This window comes from Triticum urartu, chromosome 2A (assembly GCF_056163025.1).
Source record: "Triticum urartu cultivar PI428250 chromosome 2A, HENAU_Tu73, whole genome shotgun sequence".
Taxonomy (NCBI): domain Eukaryota; kingdom Viridiplantae; phylum Streptophyta; class Magnoliopsida; order Poales; family Poaceae; genus Triticum; species Triticum urartu.
The window spans coordinates 398,532,735-398,548,526 of NC_141874.1; positions in this window are offsets into that span (position 1 = coordinate 398,532,735).

Sequence of the window (15,792 nt, forward strand, 5' to 3'; positions counted from 1 at the left end):
TGAAAGAGAAAAATAACAGAGCGGGAAGCCCCTAGTGCGGTTGAGCCGCGTCTTGGGGCGTGCCATAGTCGTGCCCCCCTCCCCACCTGTGCCCATGGTATTTTTAATGCGTAATTATGTACGCGTGGCACGGATTTCGCCGTTTGGCTGGGACCGGGGTGGGGGCCGCGTTGCTATGCGAGCTCGGAACGTGCGAGGCGGTCTTGTCGCCGATTACTCCGGGCGCGCTTGAAGGTGTCCGGGTCCTTAATCTTCGAGCTAGTGGATTGCCTTAAGAGGCTGCTTTGCACTTCTGCTGCGAGGGCCGCAGTGTGCTCCTCCGTGCGGAGAGAGCGCTCTGTGTTTCCATTAACTGTGATGACCCCCCGATGTCCTGGCATCTTGAGCTTGAGGTATGCATAATGCAGTACCGCATTGAATCTCGCAAATGCGGTTCGCCCGAGCAGTGCATGATAGCCACTGCGGAACGGGACTATATCGAAGATTAACTCTTCGCTTCGAAAGTTATGCGGGGATCCGAAGACCACTTCCAGTGTGACTGAGCCTGAGCAATGGGCCTCTACACCTGGTATGATGCCTTTGAAGGTCATTTTTGTGGGTTTGATCCTCGAGGGGTCTATACCCATTTTGCGCACTGTGTCCTGGTAAAGCAGGTTCAGGCTGCTGCCGCCATCCATAAGGACTTGAGTGAGGTGAAATCCGTCGATGATTGGGTCTAGGACCAGTGCAGCGAATCTGCCATGACGGATACTAGTGGGGTGGTCCCTGCGATCGAAGGTGATCGGACAAGAGGACCATGGGTTGAACTTTGGGGCGACTGGCTCCAACCCATATATGTCCCTTAGCGCACGCTTCTGCTCCCTCTTGGGGATGTGGGTTGCGTATATCATGTTCACCGTCTGCACTTGTGGGGGGAACCTCTTCTGTCCTCCGGTGTTTGGCTGCCGGGGCTCCTCCTCGTCATCGCTATGTGACCCCTTATCTTTGTTTTCGGCATTTAACTTGCCGGTCTGCTTGAACACCCAACAATCCCTGTTGGTGTGGTTGGCTGGCTTGTCGGGGTGCCGTGTATTTGACACGAGAGGTCGAGTATATGGTCCAAACTGGACGGGCCCGGAGTGCTTCTTTTGAATGGCTTTTTCCGCTGACCGGGTTTAGAGCCTTTGAATCCGGCATTGACTGTCGTATCCTCTGTATTGTCGCTGTTAATGCGGCGCTTGTATTTGTTGCGACATGACCTGCCATTGCCATCCTTGGTATCCGAAGTACCATGGTTCTTTGATATGTTATTGCTACAAGCCAGCCAGCTGTCTTCTCCCGTGCAAAAGCGGGTCATGAGTGTCGTGAGGGCTGCCATAGATTTCGGCTTTTCCTGGCCAAGGTGCCGGGCGAGCCACTCATTGCGGATGTTGTGCTTAAAAGCTGCTAGGGCCTCTGCATCCAGACAGTCGACGATTTGATTTTTCTTTGTTAGGAACCGTGTCCAGAATTGCCTGGCCGATTCCTCTGGCTGCTGAATTATGTGGCTCAAGTCATCAACATCTGGTGGTTGCCCATAAGTGCCCTGGAAGTTGTCAAGGAATGTGGCTTCCAGATCCTCCCAACAGCCAATGGATTCTGCTGGCAGGCTGTTGAGCCAATGTCGAGCTGGTCCTTTGAGTTTAAGTGGGAGGTATTTGATGGCGTGTAGATCGTCACCGCGGGCCATGTGGATGTGCAGGAGGAAGTCCTCGATCCATACCGCGGGAAATGTTGTGCCATCGTATGATTCTATATTTACGGGTTTGAAACCCTCTGGGATTTGATGATCCATTACTTCATCTGTGAAGCATAGGGGGTGTGGGGCACCTCTGTACTGGGCTATATCGCGACGCAACTCAAATGATTCTTGCCCACTGTGTTCGGCCCGGCCGGATTTACTTTTATTGTATCCGGCGTGACGGTTATCGTCTCGCATAGTGGCGCACCCTCGCGATTCGTAGATCGATCTTGCCTATTTTGCTTTGTCCTCCAATACGTCTCGCAGGTCTAGCATGTTCCCCCGTGCCTTGTCGTTTTTATTTGAGTGGCGTCGGGGTGCGGGCTGAGTTTTTGGCTGAAACGCCTCTCTGTCGCGGCCACGAGGTGGCCGGTCAGCCGCATCATATGCAGTAGATGTAGGTTTGAGTGCTTCCTCCTCCAGTCGGGGTAGCAACCTACACTTTGGGTAACTCTTGGAGGGGCGTTCGATTTTATATTCCTCAGCGACAAGGACTTCAGTCCATCTGTCAGCTAGCAAATCTTGATCAGCTTGAAGATGTTGTTGCTTTTTCTTAAGGCTATTTGCCGTGGCTATAAGCCAGCGCTTGAAGCGCTCTTGTTCGACGGGATCCTCAGGCACGAAGAATTCGTCATCGCCGAGGCTTGCCTCGTCTTCGGAGGGAGGGATGTAATTATCATCCTCCGCCTCTCCATCTGCCGCTCTCTCTGGAGGGCTGGCCTCTCCATCCTCCTGCCCTAAATCTTGCTCGAGGGGATTGCTGTCGTCTTCGGCACTGTCCGGAGTGTTATTATCTCCTGTGCCGAGGTCACCGCTTTTGCTTTGGCGAGACTTAGAGCGGCGCTGCTGACGCCGGCGCTTGGGTTGCTTCTTGGAGGGGTCATCCTCCGCTGTCTCGTCGCCATTGCCTTCTTTGGGTGTGTCCACCATGTATATATCATATGATGAGGTGGCTGTCCAGTGCCCTGTGGGCAGTGGTTCCTCTTCGCCTCCCGCATCATCGTCCATACCGTCGATGTCTTCGGAGTCGAAGTCGAGCATGTCTGTTAAGTCGTTGACAGTGGCTACTAAGTGGGTGGTGGGTGGGCGGCGAATTTCTTCGTCATCTGCATCCCACTCCTGCCGGACATAGTTCGGCCAGGACTCTCCTGACAAGGAGAGAGACCTTAATGAGTTCAGTATGTCGCCGAAGGGCGAGTGCTGAAAGATATCCGCGGAGGTAAACTCCATGATCGGCGCCCAATTGGATTCGATAGGAACGGGCGCAGGCGGTTGGGAGTCCGTGGCCGGGGAAGGATCCGGCAGTGTGGCATCATGGCTCTCATGAAGGGTAAGGTCGATATTCGGCTCGATCGCCGCTAAGGATACAGCCTCCGTGGTGGGGTCTATCCACCCGCCCATGGACGGCGCAGCTGGCTCCGAATTGAGGGTCGAAGCGGTTGCCGGCGCGATCTCTTGGACACTGTCCGATGGCAGAGCTAAATCATGCTCATCGTGACCGTGTGGCGCACTAGGCAAAGGCTCGAATCCGTCGAAGATCAAGTCTCCGCGGATATCTGCCATGTAGTTTAAGCTTCCAAACCTGACCTGATGGCCAGGGGCGTAACTCCCGATCTGCTCCAGATGGCCAAGCGAGTTGGCCCGCAGTGCGAAGCTGCCGAATACAAAGATCTGTCCGGGGAGAAAAGTCTCACCCTAGACTGCATCGCTATCGATGATCGTAGGAGCCATCAAGCCTAATGGCGAGGACACAGAGGAACTCTCAATGAAAGCACCAGTGTCGATGTCAAAACTGGCGGATCTCGGGTAGGGGGTCCTGAACTGTGCGTCTAAGGCGGATGGTAACAGGAGGCAGGGGACATGATGTTTTACCCAGGTTCGGGCCCTTTTGACGGAAGTAAAACCCTATGTCCTGCTTGATTATTCTTGATAATATGAGTAGTACAAGAGTTGATCTACCACGAGATCGGAGAGGCTAAACCCTAGAAGGTAGCCTATGGTATGATTGTCTGTTGTCCTACGGACTAAAACCCTCCGGTTTATATAGACACCGGAGGGGGCTAGGGTTACACAAGGTCGGTTAGAAAGGAGGATATATACATATCTGTATTGCCTAGCTTGCCTTCCACGCCAAGTAGGGTCCCATCCGGACACGGGACGAAGTCTTCAATCTTGTATCTTCATAGTCCAACAGTCCGGCCAAAGGATATAGTCCGGCTGTCCGGAGACCCCCTAATCCAGGACTCCCTCACCTACATTTGGACATCGGAAGAGTTCTGGGTGAAATCGGGATTTTACCGGAGTGCCGGAGGGGTTACCGGAACCCCCCGGGGGTTAATGGGCCTTGTTGGGCCCTAGTGGAGAGAGAGAGGGGCCGGCCAAGGCAGGCCGTGCGCCCCCTCCCCCTATGGTCCAAATTGGACTAGGAAGGGGGGGCGGGGGCCCCTTTCCTTCTCCTTCTCCCCCTTCCTTTCCCCCTCCTAGTAGGAGTAGGAAAGAGGGGAGTCCTACTCCTACTAGGAGGAGGACTCCTCCTCCTGGCGCGCCCAACAGGGCCGGCCGGCCTCCCCCCTTGCTCCTTTATATACGGGGGCATGGGGGCACCCTAGAACACACAAGTTGATCATTGATCTCTCCCAGCCGTGTGTGGTGCCCCCCTCCACCATAATCCACCTCGGTCATACTGTAGCGGTGCTTAGGAGAAGCCCTGCGACGGTAGCTTCATCAACATTGTCACCACGCCGTCGTGCTGACGAAACTCTCCCTCGAGCTCTACTGGATTATGAGTTCGCGAGACGTCACCGAGCTGAACGTGTGCTGAACACGGAGGTGCTGTACGTTCGATACTGAGGATCGGTCGATCGTGAAGACGTACGACTACATCAACCACGTTGTCATAACGCTTCCGCTTAACGGTCTACGAGGGTACGTGGACAACACTCTCCCCTCTCGTTGCTATGCATCACCATGATATTGCGTGTGCGTAATTTTTTTTTGAAATTACTACGTTCCCCAACAGTGGCATCCGAGCCAGGTTTATGCATAGATGTTATATGCATGAGTAGAACACAAATGAGTTGTGGGCGATACAAGTCATACTGCTTACCAGCATGTCATACTTTGGTTCGGCGTTTTTGTTGGATGAAGCGGCCCGGACTGACATTACGCGTACGCTTACGCGAGACTGGTTCTACTGACATGCTTTGCACACAGGTGGCTGGCGGGTGTCAGTTTATCCAACTTTAGTTGAACCGAGTGTGGCTACGCTCGGTCCTTGAGAAGGTTAAAACAGCACTAACTTGATGAACTATCGTTGTGGTTTTGATGCGTAGGTAAGAATGGTTCTTGCTCAGCCCGTAGCAGCCACGTAAAACTTGCAACAACAAAGTAGAGGACATCTAACTTGTTTTTGCAGGGCATGTTGTGATGTGATATAGTCAAGACATGATGCTATATTTATTGTATGAGATGATCATATTTTGTAACGGAGTTATCGGCAAGAGCCATATGGTTGTCACTTTATTGTATGCAATGCAATCGCCCTATAATTGCTTTACTTTATCACTAAGCGGTAGTGATAGTCGTAGAAGCAATAGATGGCGAGACAACAACGATGCTACGATGGAGATCAAGCTATCGCGCCGGTGACGGTGGTGATCATGACGGTGCTTTGGAGATGGAGATCAAAGACACAAGATGATGATGGCCATATCATATCACTTATATTGATTGCATGTGATGTTTATCCTTTATGCATCTTATTTTGCTTTGTTTGACGATAGCATTATAAGATGATCTCTCACTAAATTTCAAGGTAAAAGTGTTCTCCCTGAGTATGCACCATTGCCAAAGTTCGTCGTGCCGAGACACCACGTGATGATCGGGTGTGATAAGCTCAACATTCATCTACAATGGGTGTAAGACAGTTTTGCACATGCAGAATACTCGGGTTAAACTTGACGCCTAGCATATGCAGATATGGCCTCGGAACACTGAGACTGAAAGGTTGAGCGTGAATCATATAGTAGATATGGTCAACATAGAGATGCTCACCATTGAAAACTACTCCATCTCACGTGATGATCGGTTATGGTTTAGTTGATATGGATCACGTGATCACTTAGATGATTAGAGGGATGTCTATCTAAGTGGGAGTTCTTAAGTAATATGATTAATTGAACTTAAATTTATCATGAATTTAGTACCTGATAGTATTTTTCTTGTCTATGTATTGTAGATAGATGGCCCGTGATGTTGTTCCGTTGAATTTTAATGTGTTCCTTGAGAAAGCAAAGTTGAAAGATGATGGTAGCAATTACACGGACTGGATCTGTAACTTGAGGATTATCCTCATTGCTGCACAGAAGAATTACGTCTTGGAAGCACCACTAGGTGCCAGGCGTGCTGCTGCTACCTCTTGAGTACTGCGTTGGTTTCCCCTTGAAGAGGAAATGGTGATGCAGTAAAGCAGCATAAGTATTTCCCTCAGTTTTTGAGAACCAAGGTATCAATCCAGTAGGAGATCATGCTCAAGTCCCACGCACCTACACAAACAAATAAGAACCTCGCAACCAACGCGATAAAGGGGTTGTCAAATCCTTCTCAGTCACTTACGAGAGTGAGATATGATAGATATGATAAGATAACATTTTTGGTATTTTTATGATAAAGAGAAATAAAGATGCAAAGTAAAATAAACGGCAAAGGAAATAACTAAGTATTGGAAGATTAATATAATGGAAGATAGACCCAGGGGCCTTAGGTTTCACTGGTGGCTTCTCTCAAGAGCATAAGTATTACGGTGGGTAAACGAATTACTGTCGAGCAATTGATAGAATTGAGCATAGTTATGAGAGTATCTAGGTATGATCATGTATATAGGCATCACGTCCGAGACAAGTAGACCGGCTCCTGCCTGCATCTACTACTATTACTCCACACATCGCCCGCTATCCAGCATGCATCTAGAGTATTAAGTTCAAGAGAATAGAGTAATGCTTTAAGGAAGATGACATGATGTAGAGGGATGAACTCATGCAATATGATATAAACCCCATCTTTTTATCCTCGATGGCAACAATACAATACATATCGGTGAAGGGAATATGCCCTAGAGGCAATAATAAAGTTATTATTTATTTCCTTATATCATGATAAATGTTTATTATTCATGCTAGAATTGTATTAACCGGAAACATGATACATGTGTGAATACATAGATAAACAGAGTGTCACTAGTATGCCTCTACTTAACTAGCTCGTTGATCAAAGATGGTTATGTTTCCTAGCCATAGACAAAGAGTTGCCATGTGATTACCGGGATCACATCATTAGGAGAATGATGTGATTGACTTGACCCATTCCGTTAGCTTAGCACTTGATCGTTTAGTTTGTTGCTATTGCTTTCTTCATGACTTATACATGTTCCTATGACTATGAGATTATGCAACTCCCGTTTACCGGAGGAACACTTTGTGTGCTACCAAACGTCACAATGTAACTGGGTGATTATAAAGGTGCTCTACAGGTGTCTCTGAAGGTACTTGTTGGGTTGGCGTATTTTGAGATTAGGATTTGTCACTCCGATTGTCGGAGAGGTATCTCTGGGCCCACTCGGTAATGCACATCACTATAAGCCTTGCAAGCATTGCAACTAATGAGTTAGTTGCGGAATGATGTATTACGGAACGAGTAAAGAGACTTGTCGGTAACGAGATTGAACTAGGTATTGAGATACCGACGATCGAATCTTGGGCAAGTAACATACCGATGACAAAGGGAACAACGTATGTTGTTATGCAGTTTGACCGATAAAGATCTTCGTAGAATATGTAGGAGCCAATATGAGCATCCAGGTTCCGCTATTGGTTATTGACCGGAGATGTGTCTCGGTCATGTCTACATAGTTCTCAAACCCGTAGGGTCCGCACGCTTAAAGTTCGATGACGGTTATATTATGAGTTTATGTGTTTTGATGTACCGAAGGTAGTTCAGAGTCTCGGATGAGATCGGGGACATGACGAGGAGTCTCTAAATGGTTGAGACGTAAAGATCGATATATTGGACGACTATATTCGGACATCGAAAAGGTTCCGAGTGGTTCGGGTATTTATCGGAGTACCGGGGAGTTACGGGAAGTCGACCGGGAGTGTATGGGCCTTATTGGGCTTTAGGGGAAAGAGAGAGAGGCAGGCCGCGCCCCCCCAAGGCCTAGTCCGAATTGGACTAGGGGGAAGGGCCGCGCCCCCTCCTTCCTTCTCTTCTCTTTTCCCTTTCCTTCTCTCCTACTCCTACTACTTGGAAGGGCTCATAGTTCTACTAGGAAAGGGGGAATCCTACTCCCGGTGGGAGTAGGACTCCCCTAGGGCGCGCCATAGAGAGGGTCGGCTCCTCCCCTCCTCCACTCCTTTATATACGTGGCCAGGGGGCACCCCATAGACACAACAATTGATCGTTTGATCTTTTAGCCGTGTGCGGTGCCCCCCTCCACCATAGTCCACCTCGATAATACTGTAGCGGTGCTTAGGCGAAGCCCTGCGTCGGTAGAACATCATCATCGTCACCACACCGTCGTGTTGACGAAACTCTCCCTCAACACTCGGCTGGATCAGAGTTCGAGGGACGTCATCGGGCTGAACATGTGCTGAACTCGGAGGTATCGTACATTCGGTACTTGATCGGTCGGATCGTGAAGACATACGACTACATCAACCGCGTTGTGCTAACGCTTCCGCTTTCGGTCTACGAGGGTATGTGGACATCACTCTCCCCTCTCGTTGCTATGCATCACCATGATCTTGCGTGTGTGTAGGAATTTTTTTGAAATTACTACGTTCCCCAACAATCGGTTCCCTTTGTCACTGGGATCGAACACCGCAAGATTGAACCCAAAGCTAAGCACTTCTCCCATTGCAAGAAAGATCAATCTAGTAGGCCAAACCAAACTGATAATTCAAAGAGACTTGCAAAGATAAACCAATCATACATAAAAGAATTCAGATGAGAATCAAATATTGTTCATAGATAATCTGGATCATAAACCCACAATTCATCGGATCTCGACAAACACACCGCAAAAGAAGATTGCATCGAAGAGATCTTCAAGAAAATCAAGGAGAACTTTGTATTGAGATCCAAAGAGAGAGAAGAAGCCATCTAGCTAATAACTATGGACCCGTAGGTCTGAAGTAAACTACTCACACATCACCGGAGAGGCCATGGAGTTGATGTAGAGGCCCTCCATGATCAATGCCCCCTCCAGCGGAGCTCTGGAAAAGGCCCCGAGATGGGATCTCTCGAGTACAGAAGGTTGCGGCGATGGAATTAGGTTTTCGTGGTGCTCCTGGATGTTTGGGGGGTACGTGGATATATATAGGAGGAAGAAGTACGGCGGTGGAGCAACGAAGGGCCCACGAGGGTGGAGGGCGCGCCCCATGCACGATGTTTGGGGGGTACGTGGATATATATAGGAGGAAGAAGTACGACGGTGGAGCAACGAAGGGCCCACGAGGGTGGAGGGCGCGCCCCATGCCTCGTGCCTTCCTCCCTTGTTTCTTGACGGCCACTCCAAGTCTCCTGGATCATGTTTGTTGAGAAAATCACGCTCCCAAAGGTTTCATTCCGTTTGGACTCCGTTTGATATTCCTTTTCTTCGAAACCCTAAAATAGGCAAAAAAACATCAATTTGGGATGGGCCTCCGGTTAGTAGGTTAGTCCCAAAAATGATATAAAAGTGTAAAATAAAGCCCATTAACATCCAAAATAGATAATATAATAGCATGGAGCAATCAAAAATTATAGATACGTTGGAGACGTATCAGCTGCAGATGCTGCTGATGACGTTAAGAACGTCTGGCAGAGTAAAGCTTATGACTACTCAATAGTTCAGTGTGTCATGCTATACGGCTTAGAACCAGGACTTGAACGACGTTTTGAACGTCATGGAGCATATGAGATTTTCCAGGAGTTTAAGTTAATATTTCAAGCAAATGCCCGGATTGAGAGGTATGAAGTCTCCAATAAGTTCTACAGCTGCAAGATGGAGGAGAATAGTTCTGTCAGTGAACATATACTCAGAATGTCTGGGTATCATAACCACTTGACTCAACTGGGAGTTAATCTTCCTGTTGATAGTGTCATTGACACAGTTCTTCAATCACTGCCACCAAGCTACAAGAGCTTCGTGATGAACTATAATATGCAAGGGATGAATAAGACAATTCCCGAGCTCTTCGCAATGCTAAAGGCGGCGGAGGTAGAAATCAATGAGGACCATCAAGTGTTGATGGTCAACAAGACCAACAGTTTCAAGAAAAATGGTAAAGGGAAGAAGAAGGGGAACTTCAAAAAGAACGGCAAACAAGTTGCTGCTCAAGAGAAGAAACCGAAGTCTGGACCTAAGCCTGAGACTGAGTGCTTCTACTGCAAAGGGACTGGTCACTGGAAGCAGAACTGCCCCAAGTATTTGGCGGATAAGAAGGATGGCAAGGTGAACAAAGGTATATGTGATATACATGTTATTGATGTGTACCTTACTAGAGCTCGTAGTAGCACCTGGGTATTTGATACTGGTTCTGTTGCTAATATTTGCAACTCGAAACGGGGACTACAGATTAAGCGAAGACTGGCTAAGGACGAGGTGACGATGCGTGTAGGAAATGGTTCCAAAGTCGATGTGATCGTTGTCGGCGCGCTACCTCTACATCTACCTTCGGGATTAATTTTAGACCTGAATAATTGTTATTTGGTGCCAGCGTTAAGCATGAACATTATATCTGGATCTTGTTTGATGCGAGACGGTTATTCATTTAAATCTGAGAATAATGGTTGTTCTATTTATATGAGTAATATCTTCTATGGTCATGCACCCTTGAAGAGTGGTCTATTTGTGTTAAATCTCGATAGTAGTGATATGTTGGGGAACGTAGCAATAATTAAAAAAATTCTACGCATCACCAAGATCAATCTATGGAGAGACTAGCAACTGGAGAGAGGGGAGTGCATCTTCATACCCTTGAAGATCGTGATGCGGAAGCGTTACAAGAACGCGGATGAAGGAGTCGTACTCGTAGCGATTCAGATCACGGTTGATTCCGATCTAAGCGCCGAACAACGGCGCCTCCGCGTTCAACACACGTACAGCCCGGGGACGTCTCCTCCTTCTTGATACAGCAAGGGAGAGGAGAAGTTGAGGGGGAGCTCTGGCAGCACGACGTCGTGGTGGTGGAGCTTCCAGTTCTCCGGCAGGGCTTCGCCAAGCACTACGGAGGAGGAGGAGCTGTTGGGGAGGGAGAGGGCTGCACCAGGGGAAGGTCTGCGGCTCCCATGCACCTCCCCACTATATATAGGGGTGGAGGGGGCTGGTTTCTTTCCCTCCAAGTCCATTGGGGCGTTGGCAAAGGTGGGGGAAAGAAATCCCATCATTTCCCTTCCCCACCGATTGTTATCCTCCTTTTTTAGGGATCTTGATCTTATCCCTTCAGGATATGATCTTATTCCTACTAAGGGGGGATCTTGGTGCGTCTTGACCAGGGGTGTGGGGCCTTGCCCCCACTACCCACGTTCATGTGGGTCCCCCCATGCAGGTGGGCCCCACTCCAGAACCTTCTAGAACCTTCCCGATACAATACCGAAAAATCCCGAACATTTTTCGGTGGCCAAAATAGGACTTCCCATATATAAATCTTTACCTCCAGACTATTCCAGAACTTCTTGTGACGTCCGGGATCTCATGCGGGACTCCGAATAACATTCGGTAACTGCACACTAATTCCCATAACAACTCTAGCGTCACCGAACCTTAAGTGTGTAGACCCTACGGGTTCGGGAATCATGCAGACATGACCGAGACAGCTCTCTGGCTAATAACCAACAGCGGGACCTGGATACCCATGTTGGCTCCCACATGTTCCACGATGATCTCATCGGATGAACCACGATGTCGGGGATTCAATCAATTCTGTATACAATTCCCTTTGTCAATCGGTACGTTACTTGCCCAAGATTCGATCGTCGGTATCACAATACCTCGTTCAATCTCGTTACCGGCAAGTCACTTTTACTCGTTCCGTAACACATCATCTCGTTATCAACTCTTTGGTCACATTGAGCTCATTATGATGATGTACTACTGAGTGGGCCCAGAGATACCTCTCCATCACACGGAGTGACAAATCCCAGTCTCGATTCGTGCCAACCCAACAGACACTTTCGGAGATACCCGTAGTGTGCCTTTATAGCCACCCAGTTACATTGTGACGTTTGGCACACCCAAAGAATTCCTATGGTATCCGGGAGTTGCACAATCTCATGGTCTAAGGAAATGATACTTGACATTAGAAAAGCTTTAGCAGACGAACTACACGATCTTGTGCTATGCTTAGGATTGGGTCTTGTCCATCACATCATTCTCCTAATGACGTGATCCCGTTATCAACGACATCCAATGTCCATGGTCAGGAAACCGTAACCATCTATTGATCAACGAGCTAGTCAACTAGAGGCTTACTAGGGACATATTGTGGTCTACGTATTCACACATGTATTACGGTCTCCGGTTAATACAATTATAGCATGAACAATAGACAATTATCATGAACAAGGGAATATAATAATAACCATTTTATTATTGCATCTAGGGCATATTTCCAACAGTCTCCCACTTGCACTAGAGTCAATAATCTAGTTCACATCACTATGTGATTGTAATGAATCCAACACCCATGGGGTTTGATCATATCTCGCATGTGAGAGAGGTTATTAGTCAATGGGTCTGAACCTTTCAGATTTGTGTGTGCTTTACAAATCTCTATGTCATCTTGTAGATGCAGCTACCATGCGCTACTTGGAGCTATTCCAAATAACTGCTCTACTATACGAATCCGGTTTACTACTCAGAGTCATCCGGATTAGTGTCAAAGTTTGCATCGACTAACCCTTTACGATGAACTCTTTACCACCTCCATAATCGAGAAAATTCCTTAGTCCACTAGTTACTAAGGATAAGTTCAACCGTTGTCATGTGATCCATTCCTGGATCACTCTTGTACCCCTTGACTGACTCATGGCAAGGCACACTTCAGGTGCGGTACACAACATAGCATACTGTAGAGCCTATGTCTAAAGCATATGGGACGACCTTCGTCCTTTCTCTCTCTTCTGCCGTGGTCAGGTCTTGAGTCTTAGTCAACACTCACACCTTGTAACACAGCCAAGAACTCCTTCTTTGCTGATCTATTTTGAACTTCTTCAAAATCTTGTCACAGTATGTATTCATTTGAAAGTACTATTAAGCGTTTTTGATCTATCCTTATAGATCTTGATGCTCAATGTTTGAGTAGCTTAATCCAGGTTTTCCATTGAAAAATACTTTCCAATAACCCTGTATGCTTTCCAGAAATTCTACATGATTTCTGATCAACAATATTTTAACAACATATACTCATCAAAAATTCTATAGTGCTCCCACTCACTTCTTTGAAAATACAAGTTTCTCATAAACTTTGTATAAACCAAAAATCTTTGATCATCTCATCAAAGTGTACATTCCAACTTCGAGATGCTTACTCCAGTCCTTAGAAGGATTGCTGGAGCTTTGCATACTTGTTGGCATCTTTCAGTATTGACAAAACCTTCTGGTTGTATCGCATACAACCTTTCCTCAAGAAAATCGTCGAGGAAACAATGTTTTGACATCCTATCTGCAAGATTTCATAAATAATGCAGTAACTGCTAACATAATTCCAACAGACTCTTAGCATCGCTACAAGTGAGAAAGTCTCATCATAGTCAACTCCTTGAACTTGTCGGAAAACATCTTAACGACAAGTCGAGCTTTCTTAATGGTGACACTTACCATCATTGTCCGTCTTCCTTTTAAAATCCATCTGCACCCAACAGCCTTACGACCATCAAGTAGTTCTTCCAAAGTCTATACTTTGTTTTTATACATGGATCCTCTCTCAGATTTTATGGCCTCGAGCCATTCGTTGGAATCCGGCCCCACCATCGCTTCTTCATAGATCGTAGGTTCATTGTTATCTAGCAACATGACTTCCAAGACAGGATTACCGTACCACTCTGAAGTAGTACGCATCCTTGTCGACCTACGAGGTTTGGCAGTGACTTGATCCGAAGTTTCATGATCACTATCATTAGCTTCCACTTCAATTGGTGTAGGCGCCACAGGAACAACTTCATGTGCCCTGCTACACACAAGTTGAAGTGACGCTTCAACAACCTCATCAAGTCTCCACCATCCTCCCACTCAATTCTTTTGAGAGAAACTTTTCCTCAAGAAAGGACCCGTTTCTAGAAACAATCACTTTTTCTTCCGGATCTAAAATAGGAGGTATACCCAACTGTATTGGGTATTCTATGAAGATGCATTTATCTGCTTTGGGTTCGATCTTATCAGCCTAAAACTTTTTCACTTAAGCGTCGCAGCCCCAAACTTTTAAGAAACGACAGCTTAGGTTTTTCTAAACCATAGTTCACATGGTGTCGTCCCAACGGAATTGCGTGGTGCCCTATTTAAAGTGAATGCGGTTTTCTCTAATGCCTAACCCATAAACGATAGTGGTAATTTGATAAGAGACATCATGGCATGCACCATATCCAATATGGGGCAGTTATGATGTTCGGACACACCATCCCACTATGGTGTTCCAGACGGTATTAGTTGTGAAACAATTTCCACAATGTCTTAATTGTGTGCCAAACTCGTAACTCAGATATTCATCTCTATGATCATATCATAGACATTTTATCCTTTTGTCACGACGATCTTCAACTTCACTCTGAAATTACTTAAACCTTTCAATACTTCAGACTTGTGTTTCAATAAGTAAATATACTCAGCATCTACTCAAATCATTTGTGAAGTAAGAACATAACGATATCCACTGCGTGCCTCAGCACTCATTGGATTGCACACATCAAAATGTATTACTTCCAACAAGTTGCTTTCTTGTTCCATCTTACTGAAAATGAGGCCTTTCAGTCATCTTTCCCATGTGGTATGATTTGCATGTCTCAAGTGATTCAAAATCAAGTGAGTCCAAACCATCCATCTGTATGGAGTTTCTTCATGCATATATACCAATAGACATGGTTCGCATGTCTCAATCTTTTCAAAAACAAGTGAGTCCAAAGATCCATCAACATGGAGCTTCTTCATGCGTTTTATACCAATATGACTCAAATGGCAGTGCCACAAGTATGTGGTACTATCATTACTATCTTATATCTTTTGGCATGAACATGTGTATCACTACGATCGAGATTCAATAAACCATTCATTTTAGGTGCAAGACCATTGAAGGTATCATTCAAATAAACAGAGTAACCATTATTCTCCTTAATTGAATAACCGTATTGCGATAAACATAATCCAATCATGTCTATGCTCAACGCAAACACCAAATAACAATTATTTAGGTTTAACACCAATCCCGGTGGTAGAGGGAGCGTGCGATGTTTGATCACATCAACCTTGGAAACACTTCCAACACATACCGTCATCTCACCTTTAGCTAGTCACCGTAGCCTTTTATTCCGAGTTACTAACACTTAGCAACCGAACCGGTATTTATTACCCTGGTGCTACTAGGAGTACTAGTAAAGTACACAATAATATAACGTATATTCAAAATATTTCTGTCGACCTTGCCAGCCTTCTCATCTACCAAGTATCCATGGTAGTTCTGCTTCAGTGACCATTCCCCTCATTACAGAAGCACTAAGTCTCGGGTTTGGGTTCAACCTTGGGTTTCTTCACTAGAGCAGCAACTGATTTTCCGTTTCGTGAAGTATCCCTTCTTTCCCTTGCCCTTCTTGAAACTAGTGGTTTTACTAACCATCAACAATTGATGCTCCTACTTGATTACTACTTTCACGGTGTCAAACATCGCGAATTTCTCAAGGATCATCATGTCTATCCCTGATATGTTATAGTTCATCACTAAGTTCTAATAGCTTGGTGGCAGTGACTATGGAGAACTGTCACTATCTCATCTGGAAGATTAACTCCCACT